Genomic DNA, 26,701 nt, shown 5'->3' on the forward strand with positions numbered 1-26,701 from the left:
TGAAGTAGCTAAATAAATAAACTCGGCGAAGGTGGTTACGAGGTTATATCCGTGTGTTTGACCAGTGCAGCGCCGAAGCTTTAACGGGGTCTTAAGCCCTGCTGCTCCCCCTGCTTGGCCAGTCTGCCTGACCTGCTTCCAAACGAGGTGTGCTGCACCACCCCAACAGTGATGCAGCACTGAGGCTCTGAGGGTCTAAATAATAACAATAATAATAACAATAATAACAATAATAATAAGAGACCAGTCACCAGCCTTTCTTGTAGAGACTGACCAACCTGCAGAGGTCAGCTCCAGCTTCCAGATCTCGGTATGATGAGGAGCACCTGCAGACTTCAGCCTCAGTCCCTTCCCAGGTCTTAGCCAACACACCTGCTCCAGTTGGCCAGGGTCTCCTGAATCACACCGGTCAGATCAGGTGTGGTTCTGGACTCTGCAGGTTGACGGGGGCCGCGGACTGCGCTTCATAGACCGGCTCCTGTGGTTCTGCGTTGCTGGCCGCAGCCGGACGTTTCTCAGGAGTAGCTGGAAGGAAACCGTGAGGTTGAAAAGGAGATCATGCTTCAACGTAAGATTATTATTATTATTATTATTATTACCTGGAATTTAGCAATACAAGCATTGAGATATGAGATATATATGATATCTGATCTCAATTTCTGCAGAATTCAATTATCTGAAACTCACAAGCTCAGATTTCTTGATAATAGTGTGGAAACCAGGGTTTGCAATGTCTACAACACAAATCTAGTCATTTGCTGTGTGTTATAGTTAGTTATGAAAATAATGATGCATATGCAACAAATGTAGTTTGTCATTCCTCTGCCATGAATGCATATGATAAAGCAAGTTTTAGGCCAAAATCACATCCCGGATCTCTTTGAGAGGGAGCTTTTAGAGGCATTTAACTGTTCGGATGTCTGGATTCATTCACCTGATTGACGTAGATAAGCCTCTAAAATTTGGCTGTTATGGTAAAACTGCTCAAACACTTTTAACGAATACACAGGAAGGCTGGATTTGTCACAGGAAATCGTTCCACCCGGTATCCGATCCAGTATGCCATCTATACACTTGGGACAGACTGCATGCCAATAACTAGTTTGTTAATTTATTCTTTAATCCTGTGCACATTTTTGCATTGTTGTAGTTTGTTTTTGTATTGTTTGAGAGTGGGACACAACACATTAAGCAATCTTAATAATGTTTCAGATAAGTAATCTACTTCGTTTCATACTCATTTATAACTTTGCGACTAATGTTGCGAATAAACAAAAGCTATTTGGGTTAAGGAAGTAATGATCCGGTACAGTGGATCGGGATCAGGGCTGATCCAGACATATTTTAATGGATCGGGTATGGGCTAGTTTAACTACAGCGTTGTAACAGAGCGCCCTCTGGTGTTGTCTAGGCACTATTGACTGTCGTTATTCACAGCTTGCCGCAGTGAGGCTGTATTTTAGCCTTTCTAGCTCTGAAACAACTCTTATGTTGTAGCTGTGCTTCACAGTAGTGCTGGATTATTCACCTACAGGTGTGGAGAAATATGTTAGATTACTGTCCAACTTTTCGGATATGAGCTGGCTACGGTAATAAGATACAAGAGACACTTGAATTTGTGTTGTGTCCCGGTCCCCTCTCCTACTTTAAACACATCCACATTGTAAGTAGAGCTGGGCGATTTGATTTTTTTTAATATCAAAATATTTTTTTTTACAATATACAATATTTATTGCATTATTTTTTATAACAGCGTAAAAATATAAATCCAAACACTCTCTCATACTGAGTACTGTGAATTTTACTTTAAATATTTTGCCCTCTATTGAATTACATAAGACTGATTACACTCTTTGTAAGGAAACATGCAGATAATTAGTGCTCTTTAAGCACTGACGATATTCACGATACCATAAAATACTGTCATATTGCCCAGCTCTAATTGTAAGTACAGGTAAGTGTGGTGCATTTAAATATGACATGTTTTTATTACACATATGGGCTCCATTAACACGTTTCCTTCCAAGAATGTGCTGTATTGTATTCCAGAATAATTTGTCGTCGTCACTTTTGTTCATATACTGCTTCTCCAATCTCAAGGACACTTTCTAACTATAGAGAATGTAATATGTCAAAGAAGTGAACAAGCATTACCTGTTAATAATTAAAATAGTCTCATTACGTTTGCTGGGAATTTGATGGATATAATGAATAGGATTCTTTCTGCAGCTTCGTTGGGTGAGTCGAAACATCTGAAACTACAAAATCTCAAGAGCACTGAATCTGCGGCATATGGTACCGGCAGTCCTCTCTCGCCACAGCCTCACTGCACTCCTCTACGTTTCTCCTTACTGTGCTCAGTGTCTCAGTGACTGAATGATCCAAGTGTGATGCAGGGGTACAGCTAATGTCAAAATGAGTGGGTGTGATTTAATTCAGTCAGTGGCTATGCAGACCTTGTGATCTACACATATATGGAAATGAGTTTGTACTGAATACCACGAAAACTTTACAGAAGGTTAGTCTGACTGCACTGGAGAAGGTGCTGAAATTAATTTACTTGATTCATTTCTTGCTTCTTTTCCACATGAATAAAATATATCCCTAAATGCATCAATACATATTAATCTTTCAGTTTAAATGCTTTTGGCAGAAACTGTCTAGATGAAATGTACATTTGTTTGTGTGGAAATGAAGCAGTGTTGCAAAGTGTTGGGGTAGGAAAGTTTATTTGAATATATATATATATATATATATATATATGATATTATATGATGTACATACATATACATATATATATATATATATATATATATATATATATATATATATATATACACACACACACACATTTTTAATTGTATACAAAACCTTGTAAAATTACAGAAACTCTGTAAATTAACAACTGTCATTTAATGTATTATGCCAATAATTACAAATCATATTTATTTCTTATTTTCATACAGACAAAATACCTAACACTTTAAGTATTATTGTTATTATTATTTAAGTAAGTATTATATCATTATTAATTATTTAGTATTTTTCTGTTTTCTTAAATTATGATGAAATGTATATGAAATTACAAAACATTTCTATTATTGAATGTGTAAAAAATAATAGACATTTATTCCTTGTAATGTTAGGGTAAATTTCATTAATTTTACACATGTGGACAAAATTGTTGGTACCCCTCGGTTAATGAAAGAAAAACCCACAATGGTCACAGAAATAACTTAAATCTCACAAAAGTAATAATAAATAAAAATCCAACATTGATTTTGAACCATGCTTCAACAGAATTATTTAAAAAAGTTAACTCATTAAACAGGCCTGGACATAACTGGACATAAATGATGGTACCCCTGAAAATAATGTGACCAAAGGAACATGTTAGGTGTGTCCACTAATTAGCATCATAGGTGTCTACAATCTTGTAATCAGTGAGTGGGCGTATATATAGGGCTACAGGTAGTCACTGTGCTGTTTGGTGACATGGTGTGTACCACACTCAACATGGACCAGAGGAAGTAAAGAAAAGAGTTGTCTCAGGAGATAAGAAAGAAAATTATAGACAAGCATGTTAAAGGTAAAGGTTATAAGACCATCTTTAAGCAGCTGGATGTTCCTGTGACTACAGTTGCACATATTTAGAAATTTAATGGTAGTGTAGCCAACCTCCCTGGACGTGGCTGCAAAAGGAAAAAAAATTCTAAAGAGATTAAAGGTGAACATCAGTGTCAGATCGCACCATCCATCGTTGTTTGAGCCAAAGTGGACTTCATGGGAGACGACTATGGAGGACACCATTGTAGAAAACAAATCATAAAAAAGCGAGACTGGAATTTGCCAACTACATGTTGACAAGCCCCAAAGCTTCTGGGAGGATGTCCTATGGACAGATGGAACTTTTTGCCAAGGCACATCAGCTCTATGTTCACAGATGGAAAAATGAAGCATATCAAGAAAAGAACACTGTCCCTACTGTGAAACCTGAAGGAGGCTCTGTTATGTTCTGGGGCTGCTTTGCTGCATCTGGCACAGGGTATCTTGAATCTGTGCAGGGTACAATGAAATCTCAAGACTATCAAGGGATTTTAGAAAGAAATGTTCTGCCCAGTGTCAGAAAGCTTGGTCTCTTTCGCAGGTCATGGATCTTGCAACAGGATAATGACCCAAAACACACAGCTAAAAACACCCAAGAATGGCTAAGAGGAAAACACTGGACTATTATGAAGTGGCCTTCTATGAGCCCTGACCTAAATCCTATTGAGCATCTTTGGAAGGAGCTGAAACATGCCGTCTGGGAAAAGCACCCTTCAAACCTGAGACAACTGGAGCAGTTTGCTCATGAGGAGTGGGCCAAAAATACCTGCTGAGAGGTGCAGAAGTCTCATTGACAGTTAGAGGAATCGTTTGATTGCAGTGATTGCCTCAAAAGGTTGTGCAACAAAATATTAAGTAAAGGGTACCATCATTTCATGAGTTTATTTTTTAAAATAATTCTGTTGAAGCATGGTTGAAAATCAATGTCTGACTTTCATTGGTTAATTTTCATATCATTTTTATTTATTATTACTTTTGTCAGATTTAAGTTATTTCTGTGGCCATTGTGAGTTTTTCTTTCATTAACCAACAATTTTGTCCACATGTGTATATTTATGTACACACTGCAGAACTTTTAGCAATGTTACTTTATTGAAGGTTTTTGAAGAAGTGTAGCCTTAGTACCACTTATCACTTTAGTATATATGCCTTAAAAACTCCTGATGAAGCAAATTGTGCTTTCTTTATATACTATAATTGTGCTTTCTTTATATACTTATATACTTTATATACTTCTTTATATACTTATTGTATTTGTACAAATCCTTTCTCTTGGGCGCATCCACACTGGAAGCAGGACATTCTTCCATTTTCATTCAAACATAAAATGGGATATTACGGTTATTCAAAACATGCCCTGGATAATCCTAAAATACACAAATACATGCATGAAAAGGAGATTAATTGGGGTTTTTGAAGGCTTAAAAGACTGCCCCGTTGGACTGTGTTTAAGCCCAGTGAAAATCTGGCTTCCTGTATTATTAAGTGATGAAGATGGACAGGATTAAGTTGGATACTGTGTATTTTCTGTGTGTAAATGCTGATGCAGTAAGCGCTGTTCAGTTTGGAATGCACATTTCTAGTTAATATTTTATAACTTTAATGCACTGGTGAGTAGAAGTGTACGTTGGATTGCTCTGTTTACCAGTGGCGGCTAATTATTTGTTATACAAGGTTCTAAAGTGCAGTTAAGTACCGCTGATTTGTTTGTTTTCAGCATCATTACTTGGCGACAGTGAGCAGCATTACCAGTTGAAAGCCTCAGAAGTTTCTTTCTCTCATTGAATTTGCATCATGGGCTTTCACCAAACATATCTTGTCCTTGAAAATGCAAACTGATATGAGGACAAAGATATCTTTGTCCTCACTGCAGTCATTAAAGTAAAAGATCTACGTTCAGATTCAACAAAACACTTGAGTGTTTGCACATATTTAGCACATGCTTTTATTTGGGATGGATTTCCACCGCACTATATTTACCAAATACAACAGCAGGTGGATGTAGTGTTGCAAGTCGTTCTCATTCCCTCTTGATATATCTTTATAGTAGTGTTGCTGATTCCTGTCTAAATTAGGTCCTTAGGGCTGATGATGTTATGCTGTTCACTATGCAGTACGAGCTACAAACACTTAAGAGATTAGAGAAGGTTAGAGAAGTGAACTTGGGGTGGGAAGGTTACTGGCTTGATCCCCTGGACTTGCAGGAAAATGAGTAGGGGTAGGGATAGTGAAGGTGCCTAACCCCCAAATGCTCTCTACTATAGATGTGTGTGTTCACTGATCATGGTTGGGTTAAATGTAATTAATACACCACATAATAAAAAACACTTTTCTATTTGATGCCCACTTACATTTTGTGTGGGTTTATGTACCAAAACATGTGAAAATCATTTAATCTGATAATTGTTAGACTCCTGTTTATCCCTTTAGATGTTTTAGTTACTGTATTTAAATAAAACATTAATAAGGAAACAACCTCTATTTATACTAGCGTCCTTGATTGTGCCTTATTTAAAAACAGCCCAGACTGAAACACTGCTGTTTTTTGCTGCTTCCATAAATGTAAACAAACTTTAACAGTGTGTACAAGCCACGTTAGTTATGCAGAACAGTAATGGAAAGATCTGCGATAGGCAGTCTCATTCAACTGGCAATACAGCTCTCACTCACAGCTGCAGAACTCAGCCCTGCCCAAGATCTGTGTTGGCGCTCTGCCGATCATGCTGAAAGATGATCGGAGATTGGTGTTGACCCCAAAAAAACTAAACGGTCCATCTCATGTACAGAACTTTCTGAAACCCAACCAATCAAATAAACCCATATCCCTAACTAGGAGTTTTTCCTAACCATATCAGTTACTTAATCTGTGCTTAATCAGATCCTGGCCTAATCTGAGGATTTTGCTCATAAGGAAATGTAGAATTCAGGCTGCATTCAAACCACACTCAGTTTTTATATAATAATGCAGCAGTGAGCATAGCCTCTGCTGTAGATTTCTCTTTTACCATTTACTCTTGCTGTGATTGCTAAATGATATGTGACCTGCAAGGAGTTTAGGCTTCTGCTTATTGTATAGCAGCACTCTTATTTTTTTGTTAATGAATAAAAATCAAAGCGTTTGGGAAGTAGCAGAAATCTGTGTGATCAAAGACAACTAGAAAACATGGCAGCTGCTAAATATGTAAATGTGTCTCATATTAATATGGCTTTGCAGGGTGCATAGCACAGAAGACTTATTTGCAGGCTTCAGTACTTTTTCCTTAGATATGTTTTTTTTTTTTTCTGTTCATTATTTCAACCCAACTTCAGTAATGTACTTTGTACCCTCAACTTTATTGTGTTCAGTGGTTTGGAATCAATGTTTTCTATAATATAAATCTATTTAGAAAATGTAGAAATTTAGTAAATGTAAATTATTTATTCTGAACACATGGTCCTGGAGGCCTACTGCTATTTTGGAGTTTTCCCTGCACCTAACACATCTAATTTTAACTGGTCAACTTATATAAAAAGCCCTTGCTTGGTTACAGTGGGTGTGTAAAACTTTATTTATGTAGCATTAATTAATATATAGAATGCAGATCAAAGATTGCATGTCATAAAAACTTAAAACAGCAAGACAAAGCGAAAAAAAAACTTACAAACAAATATTAAATTAAATAAACATAATAAATACACAATATGCATACAAATAAAATATGCTATCATCTTGGAAACTATGTTTTATAGTTTTTTGTTTGTAATGTATAGTGTACTAGCTTCAAATATCAATTAGTAGGCAAGAGCTATGTAGTAATAAACCCATAGTGAAATATTGGAGCCAGAACACACTTCTTAAATGTATTCAGTTTTTTGTTACAATGCATAAAAAATGACTGTGTTAATAATACATTTAGAATAGGTTTAAATACATTTATAAGGCACATGGGGAACTACCACAAATACTGATGTAATTTCTGCTTAAAGGGAAAGTCTAATTAAAATATTTACATGTAAAATGGGTGTTTTCAGTTCTAGAGAAAAATTCCTCAGAGAGGAAAAAAAAGTCACAGTGATGGTGAATGGAAGCAGATGTATTTAAGAGTTGAATGCCTTTACATCACTGAAAACCTGCCTGATGCCTGTGACACTGTTTAATGATGGCAATAATTGTGACCAAAAATAATATTTTCAAACAGAAAGGTGCTTCAGTCAGAAGTAGGATGTTGTACGAAAATGAAGCCTAGGCAAAATTTCATTTTTACCACTATTTTAATAATTGTATCAGACAACTACTGTAGCCAATGTTAGATAAAACCAATAACAATGAAAGCATATTCAGAGGCAGATTGGCTGTAAGTAGGATATTCGTTATCCTATTTACAGCCACAACGCCTCTGCCTTTTCAATCATGTGTCAACGTGTCTGTGACTGTTCTGTCACATTTAGACATTGGTATATATTTCTCTGAATACCTGAATTGTTATTTTCAGTTGAACAGTTAAAGCAACATGATTTTTACCTTAAAATAACAGCTCAACTGTAGGGAGAATAGCCCATCTGTCATTGCCGGTTAACGCTCTGTGACGATCGTAAGATTGCCTTAGTCCACATGCTTCTTTAACTTTCAGTGACTGTTCTGTATCTTTCAGCTTGTCCAGAAATCCATGTGTAATGTATGTCCCTTAGTGGTGGCTCAAACTGCAAATTCCTCTGTGGACCTAACATAGTTAATCAAGAGAAGGCCACTCACAGTAGTGTGTCCTTTAGTGGTGGCTCAATGTACGAATTACACTTCCCAACTGTAGGGGGAGCACAGGAGCAAAGAAGACCAATCCTCACTTAATGCTGCTTTAAATAATGCAAACCTTGACATTAACTAAACAAACAGTTACCAAATAAAACCATAAACAATGGGTAAACACTACAAAGGGAGCTTTTGAGACCTATAGAATAGGTGTAGTTCACCTGGGGTGCTGTCCAGAGCACAGAGGCCGAGGACTGAACGTTCAGCAGGATGTAGGCTGTGAGTGTCAGAGAGAGACAGACTGCGGCTGTAAAATGAACAGGGGACAACAAAATGTTTATGAACATGTGCCACAGCACAGGACCAACATTTATTAAGTGTTTAGCAGCTTTTAAACCTGATATAGCTCTACAAACACACAGCCAACATGCTAAAGCCTACATGCTAATTGAAGCAGGGTATGAACTAATAATTCACCACAACCGTGAGCTTAACTCTATATGTGCTCATGAAACTAATTCAGGTACCCAACGAACAAGGGGCGTACATGCCTCAACGACGGTTAGTAAGAGATACTCGCTTAATTCAAAAGCTGCTGATAAACTAATGAATGAAATTTACTATTTTGTGCAACGTTTTCTTCTCTACAGCAGCATTTCAGAGTCAGATCACACCGTTTTGACAAAACAAGCTGAACATTTGCTGAGCTTACTTTGCTAAACGTCTTTTATATATACAAAATATGCTCTGCCAAAAGATGTGGGAAATACTGTGCTGAAATTTTATGCTGTACAGGATTTGTAGGTACACGAGTGCATTCAGCATACATGTAAAATACATGAAATGTAAATTAAAGCTCATGCCATTATAATTCAGTTGTTCTCAACCTGGATGTGTATTTAAAGTTTTCTTTTTTTTTTTTTTTACATATTTAAAAATCTCAAATCTGCAGTAAGGTAGAAAAGCACTTACTTCGCCAAGTAGCTAAAGTAGTAGCTTACTTTAAATGTGTGGTAGTATATGATTATTAGCTTACTACAGCACAAACGGTCATTCTTTTGGTGTTGATTTAACAGAACGTCTGCCATATGAAGCAGACTAAACACCTCACCTCACAACAGAAAATATTTCTTAGTGCTTGTAAAGTAGACATATTGCTTTGTTCCAAATTCAGAATCATGAGTTAAAAAGCTGTTGGATATTTGCTGACATTTGTATCAATGTGAAAACTGTACTTTGTGGTAGTTTGAACCATGACCTCAGCTGATGGTATGGGAGGAGAATGTATAACTGTCGGAGAGAGGGAACTCTACAGGCAGCTGATGAACGTCAGATCCCCCTTGATAAATGGAGCCAAGACCAAGGGTTGTGAGGGGCTGTGACTGGGTTAACGGGAGAGATGGGGTGGAGGGGTGAGCACACTTTATCATTTGATGTGGAAGGAAGACACTTTCTGTCAACTACTCTGTTGTGCTTGTCCATTGGATTACTGCCTCTTGAGCACTAACATATTGAAATAGAACTGTTCTTTGTCTAGAACAGAAATGATATTTATTTTTATCTGCTGCCTAATATCTTCTCCTTGACAGATGCCAGTGAAGATGAAGAAAAACAATGTTTTTACTTCAGCAGACATGCACCAGACCTTTTTCAGAGCAATGTAGAATTAAAAAATGTCTTATTTGCTGATGATACAAATCGGAACTACTCTACTATTCTTTAATCTGAAGAGCTTCTCATAGGAGTGTTTAAGGCTTTACTGTTATTACTTTATATTATATATTTACATATATAATACACTCCAAAAAGGCTTCAGACCCTTTCACCTTTCACATTTTGTTTGCTAATATCTTGAAAAGAAAAACTAAAATATGAAAGATTTAGACTCTTTACTCAGTATTTAGTTAAAGCACATTTGGCAGCGATCACAGCCTCCAGTCTTCTTAACTATGATGCCACAAGGTTTGCACACCTGGATTTTGGGGATTTTCTGCCTTTCTTCTCTGCAGATCCTCTCCAGCTCTGTCAGATTGGATGGGGACTGTCAGTCAGGTTTGGCAGCCGTTTTCAGGTCTCTCCAGAGATGTTCAGTCGGGTTCAAGTCAGGGTTCTGGCTGGGCCGCTCTGGAACATTAACAGCGTTATCTCCAAGTCATCCATGTGATGTCTTGGCTGTGTGCTTAGTGTTGTTATACCTTCGTGATCTGGATCAGGTATTCATGAAGAATATCTATACTTTGCTCCATTCACCTTTTTTTTCTTTTTCCTGAACCCTGACCAGTCTCTCTGTCCCATGGCTGACAAGCACCCCCACAGCATAATGCTGCCACCACCATGCTTCACTGTTGGGGTGGTATTTGGCAGGTGATGAGCAGTGCCTGTTTTCCTCCAGGCATGATGCTTAGATTCGAGGCCAAAAAGTTCAGTCTTGGTTTTTTAACAGATTGAGTCCTAAGAGGCTCTCTGGTGTCTTTCACAGAGGAGAGGCTTCTGTCTCACCACTCTGCCATAAAGCCCAAACTGGTGGAGTGCTGCAGTGATGGTTGACCTTCTCCCATTTACACAAAAGATCTTTGGAGCTCAGACAGTGTGACGATTGGATTCCTGGTCAGCTCTCTTACCAAGGCCCTTCTCAAGCCCTATTTACTTTAGTGGAGCAGCCAGCTTTGGGAAAAGTCCTGGTTGTGCCAAATGTCAAATGAATTATGAAGGCCACTGTGCTCTTGGGAATTTTTTTTGTAGCCTTCTCCAGATCTGTTCTTCCACACAGTCCTATCTCCGAGCTCTCCAGGCAGTTCTTCCCATTGGTTTTTGCTTTGATATGCATGGATGCATTGTCTTTCCAAATCATGTCCAATCAACTGAATTTACCACAGGTGAAAGCTCCAATCAAAATGTAGATACATCTCAAAGATGATCAAGAGAAATGGGAGCCCCCAGAGCTAAATTGTAGGTGTCTAAAAACTTATGTCTGTTCCCTTTTAATAATGAATGACCTCTACCTCTGTGATCTGAAGACTTTCCGAATGCATTGTAGATTGAATAATTAATTAGCATTAACATTAGCAGCATTACCATTCAGTGCTACCATTGCCAATCCTCAGTGTTTGCTGACCAAGGAGTATTTGGTTGTCTTTGCAGCATTATTTCTCCGCCCTTGCAGACAGTCCGGATGTTCCGGACTCATCCTCATCTCTGAGCCTCATCTGTTTGTTTACCCTCCTCGCCTGCGTCTTTGTACAGCGCAGCGCAATCCTTCTGGGAGCGCAACAAAGGGTCTCTCCGAACCCAGTGCAGAGAGTGCCTGCCGCGGCTGATGAGTTTTGAAGTCCGACAGAATGCCCAAAGGCACTGTAGCTTTGTACGTTTGTTTTTGAGCTCAACCTCAGGGACTTGTATTTATTGATCATCACAGCATCTTTGATTCCGTTAACAATTTGTCTGCATGACTTATGCTGTGAAAGGAGGACAGCCAATGACCTTGTTTAGGAACCGTGGCTGTACTGTGCGTGCAGGGATGGTGTTCACTTCGCTAGCTACAGTGTCTTGCTCCTAATGGTCCAGATTGTTAAAAGAGGCTTGGTAAGGGCTTTTGAACGGTTCCTGGTCCAGGAATTTGTTTGGGCTGCAGTTGAGTCTTCTAGACTATCTAGGTTTTATCAGTGTTCCCTATGTCTAGGGTTGGTTGTACAGATGTGGATTCTGAAGTCTTGGACAGTGTGTTGTGCCAGTGTTGTTTTAGCCTTTGCTTATGCTTAATGTAGCTCTTGGAAACTGGCCTATTATGCCCGTCTGCCTTTCAGATGTGAATACCCTTTTCACACATCTTTTAAAAAATGTCAATGCTTTATTTTGCCTATTTACCTTCTCAGTGAATCGGTTATGTAGTTGATAAATTGCGAGATATGCATGCATATGTTACAATGTTACATTTTTACAGGAACTTCATAGGAAATTCATAGTTCAGTGTTCATGTACCAGTAAGAACACTTCATCCTGTCTGAACTCTACATACCAAAGCCTATTTTAGATTTTAGTACACTCCATCATGTGTAAAATATGAAAGCATCGCTAATACACAATTGTTAGGTTGACAGATTCAGTCTTATTCGCAGTGCAATTCAATAGTTTATAATAATCAGTGAAGCACACTCTTGAAAAGCTTCTGAACGCCTCTGTTTTCGGGTTTCTTTAGAGGCAAAAGAAAGAAACTAACAAAGCAGATAATCTGAAAGCAGTGTTATGTGCTGAATGAATAATTTTAAGGGATGATTTGGGTCAATTGGAATGCGTGTATGTGTGAAAACATTTGTACGGTTCAGAAACTCCTTGTTTTTTGATATTTCCATGTAGGAATTCCATGAAGTAGCCTGTATCTCTCTTTGGCAGAATAAGCATTTGTTATTTGGTTGTGAATTGTCATTCAGTGGACACAGCACAACATAGTCAACTGTCTTCTTACTGTGGCCTTTTGTGATGAGGCAAAACTACAGGTATGAAGGATGTAGAAATTCTTGTTGTAGAGCACCATTCATAAGCCCACTACACCTACACAAGCCTTTACTGTAGGGCACTACTTGTTCATCTACATAACACTTACATAAGCCTTTCCTGACAACAGGTGAAATAGTAAGGTTGTTGATCCAGAATAGGATACGATAGAACTTCCCGGATCCGTATGTCATGTGTGGGAGGGAAGTCAAGTCAGTAAAGTAAACACAAGCAGACACAAGTCAGGCATGATCCCTTAACATGACTGTTAAGAGGTTTGGGGTCTACTAGTTTGTAGTTGAGGGCTTGATTAAATGTGTCAAAATTAGTAAGTCAGAGGCATGTCTGGAACATATGCAGATGATTGTCAGGAGACATCTGAAATGTTTTTGCCAGCTTAGCATTGGAAAAATGAGCTTTGTAGGGCCTCCTATACTTGTCTGGCGTATATAAATGAAGTGTACCTGGTTCAGGGACACAATGACTGCAGGAGGATTTGAAGAAGGGGAATGTGGAATATTAAGTAATCTCCTGGTATTAAAAAATGAGCGTCTCCCCTGCGTAGAGCTTGTTTGGTTGGGAGCAATTTTTTTAAGTTTTAACCACTTAAATGGCCAGTAGCTTTAATACACACTTCTATGACCAAGGAATAGCCCGCTCAGTTTGCACAGAGATCCCTTTAGTTACTTAATAATACACCTTGGAGTGTTAAGGGGTTAAGTATTTATTGTGAATAGTCTCGGGTATGTCAATCCTATTTGCTTCCATAACAGCGCTCCATAATAGACCTGACGTATGAATGAAACCCAAGCACTGAAACTGACACTGGTTTGAAAGAGTAAAGTGGACCATATGAGACACATTAGATCAGTGTGTGTTATGCACTTTGGAAGTTCACAGCATGTTCGTGCCGAGGGGCAAAGCCGTCCCCGAGGGTTCACAGGCTCCAGGTGATGCTAATTGGGTCAAGCACATCAACACCTTAGAAAAAATAACAGCTTATAAAAGGGACGTGGCTCTGAGGATTCAGAGCTCTTTGGTCCATTTGTGTTGCCAAAACGCACCTGCCTGATTTGTTTCAGGCCCCTGAAGGCCTTTTAATTTTAGTGTGTTTTAGTCTGGGTTACATTTAAATAAATGCCCCAGTTACCCTACATTTCAGTCTCTGGTGTTTTTCCGTGACTGATTTCACACTCTTTATCCTGGTCAATGGTTGGCTGTGCTCCAGTCTGCACAGCAATTAATAAAACAAACAAACAAACACCAAAAAAATCAGCTGTACTGAGACAGGCCAATTGTTAGCATGTGGGTCTGCAGCTATTGAATATTATATGAATGTTTAAACATTGTACACGGTTTTAAAAATCCGAAGAGACATATTGAACCAAAATGAAAAAGATCCACTGGTAACTAGGCTTGTGATACTTGGGTGTCTAGCTATTGTAGTGGTTATACTGACAGTTGTGTTCCAGTTCATTAGGACTAGTAATTAGCGAAAAGTGTGCTACACTGGTTTGCTTTCATTGCTTTGCAGTCTATGTACTCCCACTTCCGAGCAACAAGTAAGATAGTAGGGCATATTCAAACAAAGCTTAGTGAAAAAGGAAGTACTTGAAATGTAGTAAAGTAAAAGTAAATAAATGGGATTACTTTGGATATTAATAATAAGTACTAACGTATAGTGATTAAGTACGTTCACTGAAATGTACTATTTCCTGATGTTGTCTCCGAGCCGAAGTTGATTGATAACAAAGGTGTTATGGAGGTGATATGGTGGCACGCAAGTGAGAGTCGCTTTCCGATGCTGTAAATAAAATCGCCAGAAAATACAGCATCTGCACATGTTCAGCTTGAATGGGGGAAAGAACCTGCGTCAGTGAGGCTGGGCCATACCATAATAAACCATGCTAAACCATGATGAACCATGCTAAACGTTAATTATCACGCTATGACTTTTTCACATGCCCATAACTTACAGACTGAGGAGCCTCGTATTTGCTCTTCATGGCACTTTTCTTCCAAAAACCCATTAAATCACAGAAGGCAATGCTTTAACGCTCCAGAGAAGTATAGCAGTCTTGTGCTGCCTTGTGTTTATGGCCGTTCTTATAGGCAAATGTTTTTCATGATTTAATACTTGGTTTTAAACGAAGGTCAAAAGAACAGGCTTCCATTTGAGAGAACAGACAGAAGTACTTTACTCTGTCAGACAATTACAGCTCTGTGCGTTCAGGCTGTCAGTGTGTCTGCCAGGTTTAGAACCGCACACTTCAATGTATTTGAGACACCTGTCTGACGTCTGAGTGTTTGCCACTCACACTCACACGTCAGACAGGTGTCATAAATACATAACCGGCTTCCTCCATAGTGACATGCCATGTGACTAACAGTAAGGGAAGCTACATATTGTTATTAGTTTATCACTGGACAATCCAACGTGGTGCGCTGTAACATAACAGCGTTTGGTGTAGTTAAACAGATTGGACATATTTTTGGTCATCATCTTTTATTCCCATAGCAACATCAGCAGTCGCTGTCAAGATTTACCCTGAAGGCTATTTTTGTACTGTAGAAATAACGTGCAGCAGTGTAAGTGCTTTTTGATTACTGAGTTACAATCGCAGACACAGGTTTGCATGCAGCCCATGCAACATTTGTTTGACTGTAGATGGTGACACTAGTGTTCGGCCCTATCCCCTAAATCTATTCGTTTTACCTTTGCTCAGTTTCATCGTCGCGATATTCTGTTTTGCGATATTGCATCGATTCTCAACAGAAACAGTACCGATTTTTAATTAATATTTTACATGTAAACATTCTCGGCAGCTGATGATTTTGTGTTGTATTTAAATCCCCGACCGCTAGATGGCAGACAGTGGTTCACTTCAGCCATTAGGCACTTCTGCATCAATGTAAGCAAGTACCGCGCCACATTAGCATTAGCAAACCTAACTGCCTTAGTGTGACCACCAATGGCTGAATCCAAACGCATTAGACGTTTTCACGGCTCCCGCGGCGTACAGAGCTGTAGTCTGGGCTCATTTTGGCTTTCACAGTAAAGAAGGCACAATGGAGATCGACAAGAACCATGCCGTTTGCAAAATGTGCCACAGAGAGAGAGAGAACTGTTAATTTCTGTTAAACTGTTAAAACAGTAGTAGTATGTTTTGGGTGTTAGAGATTCCACTGTTCTGGCTGCATAAAAAGTAAACATTTTCACTCAGATTTTATGCATGTAGTGGTTTGTTTTTTATACTATGACAGTTTACCTAAAATTAGGAAAAAAAAAAACGTAAAATATCACCTTGCTTGAAGTATCACAGTATATCGCAATATTTAGAATCGTAACCCCTGTATTGTGATACATATCGTATCACCAAATCCTTGCCAATACACAGCCCTAGTACATACTGTAGATGCCAAATAAGCTAGCAAGATTGTCTCCAGCTTTAATGTTATTAAGACAATCTGTAAGTACAGTAATCGTCCAGTTTCCAAAGTTATATTGATATTCTTTATGCTTTGCATCGATTTACCAGAACTTTTACTGTCTGACTATTTTTCTTTTTAACTTTGAAATGAAGACTTAGCAAAAACTAAATGTTGTAAGCTGTGTGTTCACTCTTCCCTTCTAGTACTGTGGTAATATTGCTACAGTTTGCTACTGCAACATGCTAGTTCGTGGTGAAATCTGGTGAAAATTCCAGCAGTTTTTTTTAATATAGCAATAAATATTATAGAAAGAGAAACCACTGCAATGTCAGTTTCTTCCCAATATAGTATAATCCTACTGTTAAATATTGTCCTTCTATATTTTACCAAAACAGTTCTGTTGTTGTATTACTTGGATTCATTACAACACCCCTAGAAGGTCAGATATAACAAATAAAGCTTAACAGCGGAGTGGTTTACGTAAATAAAGGACACTTTATAGGATACTATCCTTTTTTATTTCTATTTAATGTGGAGGAACCTTTGAAAAAGCTTTTGAAATGTTTTGAAAGCCCTTTATCTCTACAAAAAGCTACAGAGAGGGTGTTTTTCTTTCTAGCACGCCAGGCGCAGGTTCTAAAGAGTGAGGAGGATGTGTGGATGTTTAATAATGTACATGTGTTGCGCTCCTCCTGTCAGACCCTTGTCAGATTGCTTCCTGATAAGGGTCAGAGTAGGCCACACATTCTTATACATCTAGTTTTCCTCTTTTCTAATTAAATACGTACGCCCTCTGTGCCCACATATGACCCCATTCACTGGCCACGTAGAGGGCCTCAAATTAGCAAACCCTTTTACAACTCGCAGAACCATTTTGATGTTAAAGTGCATTGTCAATTCTTCTTCTGCCATTATGACTTACACCATCCATAAACAGTCGCGAGCCCTTTCCAGGAGCAGCCATGCAAGCCAAACTGCGACTCTACCGCCATCATGCTCGACTGATTAACTTCATGAGCAGATCTTTTTCCACACTTTGGCCTTTCTGTCACCTTAACTTTTGGATAATTTTGTCCATAAAATTCATCTCTGTATCCGTTTTTGCAATTTCAAATTTGGAACCCAAAAGAGCTGGGAGCTGAATGGTCAAGTACTGTACTGTACTGGAGTGTGTGATATTAAACGCTATAGAGTTTAAACACTATGACTAAAAAATAATGACTACTGCTGTTTCTAGTGTGTATTTGCATGTCTTTCCTATATTGTTGGGCTGTATATTTATAGAAACACAAATGTCAGATCAGTTCGACAGCATTAGGAGACTTAGATTGGGTGATCGGGGCGATCGGGGCATCCCTACGTAGTTTTAATTTTGGGTAAAGGGTTGCTTTGAGGTTACCTGTTAACTGAGGTATGATTTATAGAATATATTGAAAAATTGGGAGAAATAATTTTTCACACACACAAAACTCCTTAAGAATAATCAATAAATTAGTCATCAAAAAAAAAGATTTAATCTAAGACTAATCTGCTTTATTATGCATTACATCATTTCCTCTACAAACAGTCCAATTATATGTCAGACTAGATATGTTTAAGAATTGGACTTCATGTGTATATTATTTAATTTTTACTGGGTATTGGATCGATGCAGCCATAGACAGATAAGAGAGCGTGGCAAATATCAAACGGTATAAATATACGGTGTTCTCAAAGTTTGGATTTGGAGGTGGCATTCTAGTCCAGTTACTGGAACTAGTGGACAAAGACACTATTAGAAGTGCACATAGGCAAAATGCATAGTCTAAATGAAAGGTTTTAGCCTGTAGTTTTACCGAACTCAGGAAGCTATACACTAATAATTGTCAGAACCCTTTTATATACAGACAGTGTGCAGACAGTGTACAGTGGGCTGAAAGCGAATAAATACTGTTTATAATATGTGACTCTGTTTACAAAGGGTTTTAACACTCTTGTCAGCTCATTAATATGTCATATAGTGTTTACTTATGGCTTGTGTCTGCTCTTTGGGCTTTTGTATCTGTGTATTATAAGGGCAGCATGACAGCCCGTGGCCCACAGCTCCATTTTCATAGATGGTTCTAGGTTTAATTCTGCATGCAGTTGAGATTACTTCTGTAGCTCTTTACTGTATTGTGAGAAGTCATGAATGACTTTTCGCCGTTGGTTTTGTGTCTTTGCCTGATTAAGAAACTTTTCCTTTGTGAAATCTGAAGGCTTTATGTGTAAATCTGCATGCTTGTATCTGAAGTCTGAAGATCTCACAAAGTTTATAATAATAAAATGGATTGTTTATGAAATGGAATTGAATAATTAGAGATCACGCCAGTGCGGTGCTGGCCGCCACTGGCGTTTGCTAGCCGGTACATCAGAGCCTGGTATACAGCTCCTACCCTCCAGGCGCATTGGTTGCCAGGCTACGCATGTGTAGGAGGAGACGTGTCCTGGTCTCGCCCTCACTATTGCAGTGGGCGTTGCATGTGATGGGGGGGAGGGAAAGAATACGTATGGGTTGGGTAATTGGTGATCTTAATTGGGGAGAAAAAAATGGTAAAAATCAGTAATACATTAAAAAATAAAAATAAAAAAATATAAGGCAAATAGAAGCAAAAGTGGGGCAGCGGTGCAAAAACGTAGTAATATACCCTCCCTAGTAGACTTGACACAGTGGTCAACTCGAGTATTTGCTGAGAGTCCAGGTGTAGTGTGTGGACATGGGAATTTAGTTAGTTCAGCAGCAACAGCCATGTTGGAGCGTTATCAGTAACTAAAGCTAAATCTTTACATCTTAGCGATCTGCTGTTCCTCTGCTGCGTTACTTAACGTACAGCCCTAGCTGTGTCATTAAAATATCTTTGAGATGGGACGTTGCTGTGTTTTGGCCCTAAAATGTGCAACTTGACGCTGATTAGCACTGATTAGTAACGAGGAATGAATGTGGACACAAATCTTTGGCAACAAAAGTTGAGCAAGAGTTAGCAAAGTCAAAATGTTTCCATACGGTAGCTTTTAATGCAGAAAGTGGGTGCGTTTCATCTCCTTTTGCGTTCGGTCAGCATTACGGTATGAATTCAAATTTAGTGAATCAATTTTTGACATTTCTGACGATTCAGAAATATCCGAGTCCACGTCAGGATGCAACTAAGGAATTTTTTAACCCACACCCCTTGTGTAAGATACTTTTATCTAGATGCAGATAAAAGTACATTATAACTTTTGACACTGACACTAACCATAACCCTAGTCAAAAATACAGTATGCAACGAGGATTCATGATGAATCATAACAAGCATGCTAAAGGCCTTCTGGGCTGAATGTGCTGTATTACAGCGGAGGCCAAAATTCAATAAAAGCATAATCAGCTAGACACATCACTCATTACTGTAACATGGAAAATAAAACAGGTCAAGACCACCACAAGTTCATCCCCAGCCATCATTAGTCTGTTTATTTCACAACAATTATAATTAAAATATTGAAGTAAAAGAAAATGTTTGAGAATTCTGTGGCAGGAAGCAGTGATGGGGTTGCAGCTTCATCTGCTCTGTTGCTGATTAAAATGCATTCCGTTCATTATTTTAATAAATGCAGTAAATAGTAGTCATTTAGTAAATAAAGAATAGGGAACTACATGATTGCGAGTATTCACACTCACACGTCTCTTTTACAATTTACTGTAGCATCACCAAGACTTTTTTGTAGCACATTTATTTTGTACAGAATGTACTCTCAGAAATGTGAGTTGGCCATTCAATGCGAATATTTTAATCTTCATTCATAGTTTTTTTTTCCATATGGAAACATATTTTTGAGCATTTAAATTTTTTAGCTAAAAATATTTTTTTTTTTATAAAATAAAAAAGCCTTTTTTATTTTTCTACTTCAGTTTAAACATTAAAGAGAAATAAAAAGAGGGTGATTCTGTTAAAGAAGCAATTTTAAACATAACCTCATTAATAAAACTTCAATAAATAAACGAAATTAGTCAAGATTTGAATTATTTGATGAAAAAGTTAAGCTTGATAGAAATTTGTGCCATGGCCCACTCTTGATTTCTACAGGTTTGTCTACAGGACTGTAATTTTCTTTACATAGAAATAAATCTTAGATGTAAACAAATAAATCATCAAAGTAAACACTTGTTAATTAAATGCTGAAATATTTAAGATGAAAAAGCAAGCGCTTGCCTCCGGTCTCTTTTTCCTGAACAACAAATGGCCAATAGGTCTAAAACGAAAGATTGAAAGATTGTGCTGGACTTATATAAATCACAAGGCAGATGCATGGTTCTACCTTCCCGTGTTATGACGGGCCCAGCAGAGATCTACAGAACATATATTTTACATACATCAGCCTGTAAATAAACTTACTGCCTGCATTAAATCTGCTCAGATAATTGGAGAATGGCTGCTTAACAAATTGCAGCTTGTTTTAAGTGGTTTGAGATTTTGAAAGTTTTTGAATGATGAGTGAATTTAGAGCTGCTTTTAAGTTTGTTAGGATTCTCCTTCAAAAATGCCTCCAAACTTTAGACCTTTTCTGAAATTGCCAGTCTAACTTACCACCCCTTTTGCCTCTGCATCTCAGCTTCAGCTTGCCTCAGCACTGAGCTTCAAGCGCATGTTGTCACGAAGATTTCCTTTTAGCAAGTGCGCCAAATAGTCCTGCTAAAATATAAAATGATGATTATTATTTGGTGTGATTCCCATTATTTAGAATTCTTGGTTAAAATGTAATCCTTATAAGCTTTTATCTGTTTTACAAAAAAACAAAACAAAAACACAAAAACCTTGAAGAATCACATTCAACGATGGGTCTCCTACTGATTCAGGGGACAGCCCTAATAATATCAGACAGCAGCAGTTACTAAACCCACAGGAAACCCAGCATTATTGACCGTAAACCAACAACCATAAACAAACAACCTCTTTCTCAAAGCGATTTGTGACATGCATATGTTTGTTTAGCCATAAAACTCACCCGGACTGTCGTACAATAACAGCTTCAATATATATGTACATATGTTTTTAGGAGCCGTGAAAACACATTTGCTTGTATTGTTTATTATTATTATACACAACGTTCAGTGTGTGACAGGTTTACCTCTATCTACACATTGCTCCTTTTTATCTGTAGCTTGTGGGTGACGCATCTAAATTACTGCATGTAGCTATTACTGTGGGCCCACAGCGGTAAACCACACCGACTGAACGAAATGCCTCTGATCATTGTTACATACAGTTTATCGTATGTTTGCAGGGTTTCACTTTGTGTGGCGTTCATTTCCCAGCATTCCTTAGCCCCTTTTCACATAAATAATCAGTCTCATTCTCAATCTCAGTCTCTCTGCGTACACACAGACAAGTCGTCCGCTAGTCTAAGTGAGCTTATGGGCTTTATGTATGCATGTGTCTTGATTGATCGGTTTTGTGACGTTCTACAGAAATAGCTACCATGGTTTTCACCTGATACCAAAAGGTGCAAAACTACTGACAACACATGCCTTTACATGGATTACTGCCTTTGTAAAACATATACATATAATATATACAGTATAGGATGTGTGTGTGTGTGTATATGAGGTATTTTAGAATGGTTTTAAACGTGCCTCGGCTCTGTAGTTACTGATACAGGGCTCATGACGAGATGATCAAACATGATCATGTGCCAGAACAGCATTAGCACGTACCACAGCACGTATGGTTGGTCAGTTTAGACCTCTTTACTCTTTACTTTTCAGTATCAGGTTCTATAAGGAGACATTCTGGACTGATTGATTTAGTCTTAGCCTCTTAGTAGAGACTCTTTGTAAAAGGTCTTATGTTTTATAGTGTGTTTAATAGTCAAGTCAAGTCAAATGTATTTGTATAGCTTTTTACAACTGTCATAAAGCAGCTTTACATAATTAGTAATTAGTAAAAGACAAAGAAATAGACCCCCAGTGAGCAGCCAACGGCGACAGTGGCAAGGAAAAACTCCCTCAGAGCTGGAGGAAGAAACCTTGGGAGGAACCAAGACTCACAAGGGGGACCCGACTTGACCCGTCCTCCTCTGATCAGAACTGTTTATTAATTATTGATAAAAGTTACCAAACCAGCTATACTGTTGAACTGCTCTGATCAGAGTCATAACACACTAATCATGATGTAGTAGAACTTATTATAGTCATGGCAGTGATGGTCAGAGTAATTAGATCTATAATATCTTATAGTCCAGTCTGACTCTCCTCCCTGACCAATCAGCTCCCAGCTCCTTTAAAGCTCTGCAGTCAAAAAGTTGAATGCGCTCCTCAGTGCTGGTTTAAAAACGAAAAAGAAAGGCTTGCAGTTCTCTCTGCCGGAGGAAAAACAGGGCATTTCCACAACAGCTTTCAGCAGTTCAATATATGATGTTATGTTTTTTATGTACTACTGTAAAATAGCTCCACACTGCAGACTCTTAACTCTTATTTACCTTCTGAGAAGGTCCACACTGCTGCTGTAGCCGGCTGGGAATAACGTCCGTTAATGGCACCTTGAGGACACCAGATGGTGCCATGAACATCGTGGTTCAAACAAAGATTTGGAACTGAATTGGGATTAAGATAGCCAGTACCTGATCCATTCAAATATGCCTGGATCGGCCCCGGTCCTGATCCACTGGGTCGAACCACTTTCAGACTTTAATCAAAACTGCACCAGGAGTTTGCTTGGAAGCAGGGGGGTCTCGCTTTGCTTATTTGGTGTTCACACCAGAGTTCGAATGGCAGCATTCATACTTAAGGGAACATACCCTCAGAGAGGCTTCTAATGCTGAGCCAGAGGATCTGTAATGAACACTTTAAAATATGAACTAAATCATCTGTCGGGATGATTAAAAAGTAGCAGGCACTATACATGCCTTGAAGTCTGAATATTTTACAGCTGAACTGTTACAGCCCTGATCTGAAGCAATGTCATTTCGCTGAAACCCTCGTTCAGGACCGGCTGTCTGGTATAAGCCAGTTAATTTGGCTTCAGTATTTAAATTAAGACTGATATTAATATTCCATATGGGACGGATTAGCATGTATACGTCTCCTGGTGGTGCACAGTTTCTTGACCCTGAGAGCACACTGAGAAGGTGCTTTGGGCTTGTCTGTGAGAACATGCAAAGTCGTGTATGTGTGTTGTGTGTGTGAGTGGAGTGCATCGGTTGACTCTGATCAGCACACTTATAAAAAGAGCCACCTTTGTCTGATAATGGGTTTATGAAGTGCAGCGGGCTGAAGGAGAGAGACTAATGAGGCTATAAATTAACTGTGCAGTGTTTTTTATTTCACTCCCTGGTGTAGAGCCTGCCACTCCCTAATAAAAATCACCATCGCTGTGATTAGCAACCTGAACCCACACTGGGAGGCATTATGTGCAAGCCTAATAATCTGTACTTACATTGCAAACATCTTAACTGTGTCCATAGACATCAGTTCTTCAAAGGCTTGTGTTCTGAAATAAACAGTATGTAAAGACCATTCAGGTATTAATAATGTATTCACGTATGTTCCCAGGGGAGTCAACTGTACAGATTTGAGTTTGTGTCTCACTGCCTGAATAATTATTGTATTATGAATTATTAAGTGCAACTAAAGGTCCATATACTACATTTTTGTTGTATTTTCATTGCATTCATTTCTTACCTCACCGTTACTACACACCTTCATCAGCCAGGACTGTTCACACTAGGTTGTTCAGATCCATTAATGCTGTTCATCAGAGCAGGCTGCAGTTTTACAGTCTACAGCTGTCTAGTTTTGGAGTGCTTGTGCCAACTGCAGCCTCAGCTTTCTGTTCTTGGCTGACAGTAGAAAATCCGACATGGTCTTTTGCTGTTGGAGGGCGTCTACCTGACGTGGGATGTGTTCTGCATTCTGAGGTGCCTTTCTTCACCATAGTACATGAGCATTAGCTGCGGTTCTGATTTCCTTGCTTTTGTGATCTATTAGTCTCTTAGCCTGGTCATCCTACAGGGTTTCAGACCGGACTGCCTTCTGAATGCTGCCTGCCTAATATTGTGTAGGTCCACCTTATTCCACCACAACAGATCTGACCCCACAAGACATCTCATCTAAAAGTGTGCTGTGGTTTCTGGCACCAAGACATTAGAATCAGATCCTGTAAGTTGCGAGATTGGGACCTCTAAGGATCGCATCAGTGAGCCTTGGGCGCCCAGGACCCTGAACTTACAATTCAATTCAATAATTCACGCTGTACCATAATAAATAATTTCAACAAGAGAAAAAACAACAACAAAACAAACAATAACAGATTTGGGATAACTCCCAAATCTAATTACGTCTTACAGGACTGTGTGTGAAGTGCAGGTAATCAATCAGGAGGAAAGCAATGTGCTGTAACTGTAATATAAGACCACGACATCCAGCCATCCGTTATCAGAGCTACTTACACCGCAGATGGCAGCGGTTACGTCTGAACAGTTGAATCAATTCTCCTTACTTGTCTGCTTTCCTTGACAGAGCTGACCCACATGGCTACCGGATTAGGTAAAATTAAGGAAAACAGACGTGAAATTAAGTTTCCTTCAGCTACACAGACACAGCTAATAACTCCATCACAGAAGCCTTGTGTGTTGTGTCTGAATCTAGCATATCTCTAGGGAAGCATGTCCTTTCAAGTAAAGTAACAGCTGTTTGGTTATTGCCTTCCACTGGCTAGAAGTGTGGTGTAGTTCCCAGTGGAGTCTGTATGGATAAAGGGAAGTGGTACAAAGAGATCCTGTGGCATTAATGTGTGCGTCAAAGTCTGCAGCGATAGCATGTCGACTTAACCCACACCACACCGTTACACCGTCTCCATCAGCCTGAACTATTCACACAAGGTTGGTCAGGTCCATTCATGCTGTGAAATTCTGACCGTGCCATCTGTGAGCCTCGGCAGAAGCCAAGATTCATCAGAGCAGGCAATGGTTTTGCAGTCTGTAGCTGTCTAGTTTTTGGTGAGCCTGTGCCAGTTGCAGCCTCAGCTTTCTAATCTTGGCTGACAGTGTCGTAAACGCAAGGAATATGTTTAATAGAAAAAACAAAACAGGATCCAAAACAAACATGACCAGAGAAGCAACCTGAAGTAGATACGGACAGACAGGATAACATAAACCAAGCTAACAACCATGAACGGACATGATGTGCAACACTGAAACATAGAGACTACATATACGCAGACACCTGAAAATAATAATGAGAGGGCAGGGCTACAAAGGAGGCACAGGTGGGAACACTAATGACAAGGCGGGGCTAAGTTGGAGACAGGTGGGCCATGTACCTCAAAAGTTGGATGTGTATTGCATTCTATGGTGTTTTTTTTCTTTTTCTTTTTCTTCACAGAATAGTAGTGGAAGAGACTGTAGCCTTTCTGTCTGTTTTGGTGAAAATTCCAGGAGATCTACAAATACTCAAACCAGCCTGTCAAACCAGCAAGCATGCCACACTCAAAATGACCATGTTCCCTGTTGTGATGAATGATGTAAACATTACCTGAGGCTGCACGATGTAATGCAGTGTACTCCTGCCACGCCGTCGGCCTCACCAACGCCACCCCGTCCGCATCTGCCGCTTCATCACGGGGTGAGTCTCAGTGCAGACCTGCCCACGTTCCTGTGCTTTAACTTCTTAACTTCCGACGCTTTACTTTAGCGGGGCTGTGTCCCGAACCACACTACTAAACAGTGATTCGGAACTAGCCGCCATTAGAACTGCATACTAATGGCATTTTACACCTGTAACACACAACGTTCTCTGAACAAATTAGCATGCGTACATTATCAGAGTTGTGGTTTAGTACTAATAGCAAGGCCCGGATCCAGCGAATAGATGTAAAGTTACTCCGTGGATCATGCAGCACCCGTGGACACATGTGCCTTATGCAGACCTTACAGCCTTCTGTCATACGTCACCTTTTTCCCTTTTAGTTGGACCAGGAATAACTTTTTTTCTGCTTGGTCCAGGCCAAGAAAACCGAATTACAAGTGTAAACACACCCAAATATTGCACAATTTTTTATTTATTAGGAACATTTTAGGAGCACCCACAGTGACGGTAGTCATAGAAAGCAGTTACAAGTTTAAATACAGTGCTGAGAAGACAATATGTTGGTGCAGTAGATTCATTTAGATGCAGTGCCCTCTCGTCATAACAGCTTTGCCTTGTGTTGCTTCACTGGTTTTTTTATATATATATTTTCCCATTTATAAAAGCACTTTAAAGGAAATAGGCGATATTGATCTCGAGCTTACGTTGTAAAGGGCAGCTGAAGGTCTAAAAAGTGTTAAAACCCCTCTTTGCCTATGTGTTCAAAAAAACAAAGTGGGTGAAAGAAGTAGGCCGATTTTCTGAAGGCGAAAAGGTCTGAGGTCAAGGGACCTAACTTTGCAAAGAAGTGTGTCAAAGTTTCCACG

General features: G+C 39.0%; 1 protein-coding gene across 3 annotated transcripts in view; it reads left to right on the plus strand.

Annotated features, from left to right (window-relative positions):
• The window catches only part of LOC140544110 (cadherin-10-like), a 103,642-nt gene that overhangs the window by 285 nt on the left and 76,656 nt on the right, over positions 1–26,701 (plus strand). Inside the window, exon 2 of one of the 3 annotated variants that reach the window (XM_072667487.1) lies at positions 267–568. The exons of the other annotated variants lie outside the window; for them this stretch is intronic. The gene's annotated coding sequence lies outside the window, so the exon portion shown is untranslated. The remainder of the gene's footprint in view (positions 1–266; positions 569–26,701) is intronic. 3 annotated transcript variants of the gene reach the window in all.

This window comes from Salminus brasiliensis, chromosome 22 (assembly GCF_030463535.1).
Source record: "Salminus brasiliensis chromosome 22, fSalBra1.hap2, whole genome shotgun sequence".
Classification (NCBI taxonomy): domain Eukaryota; kingdom Metazoa; phylum Chordata; class Actinopteri; order Characiformes; family Bryconidae; genus Salminus; species Salminus brasiliensis.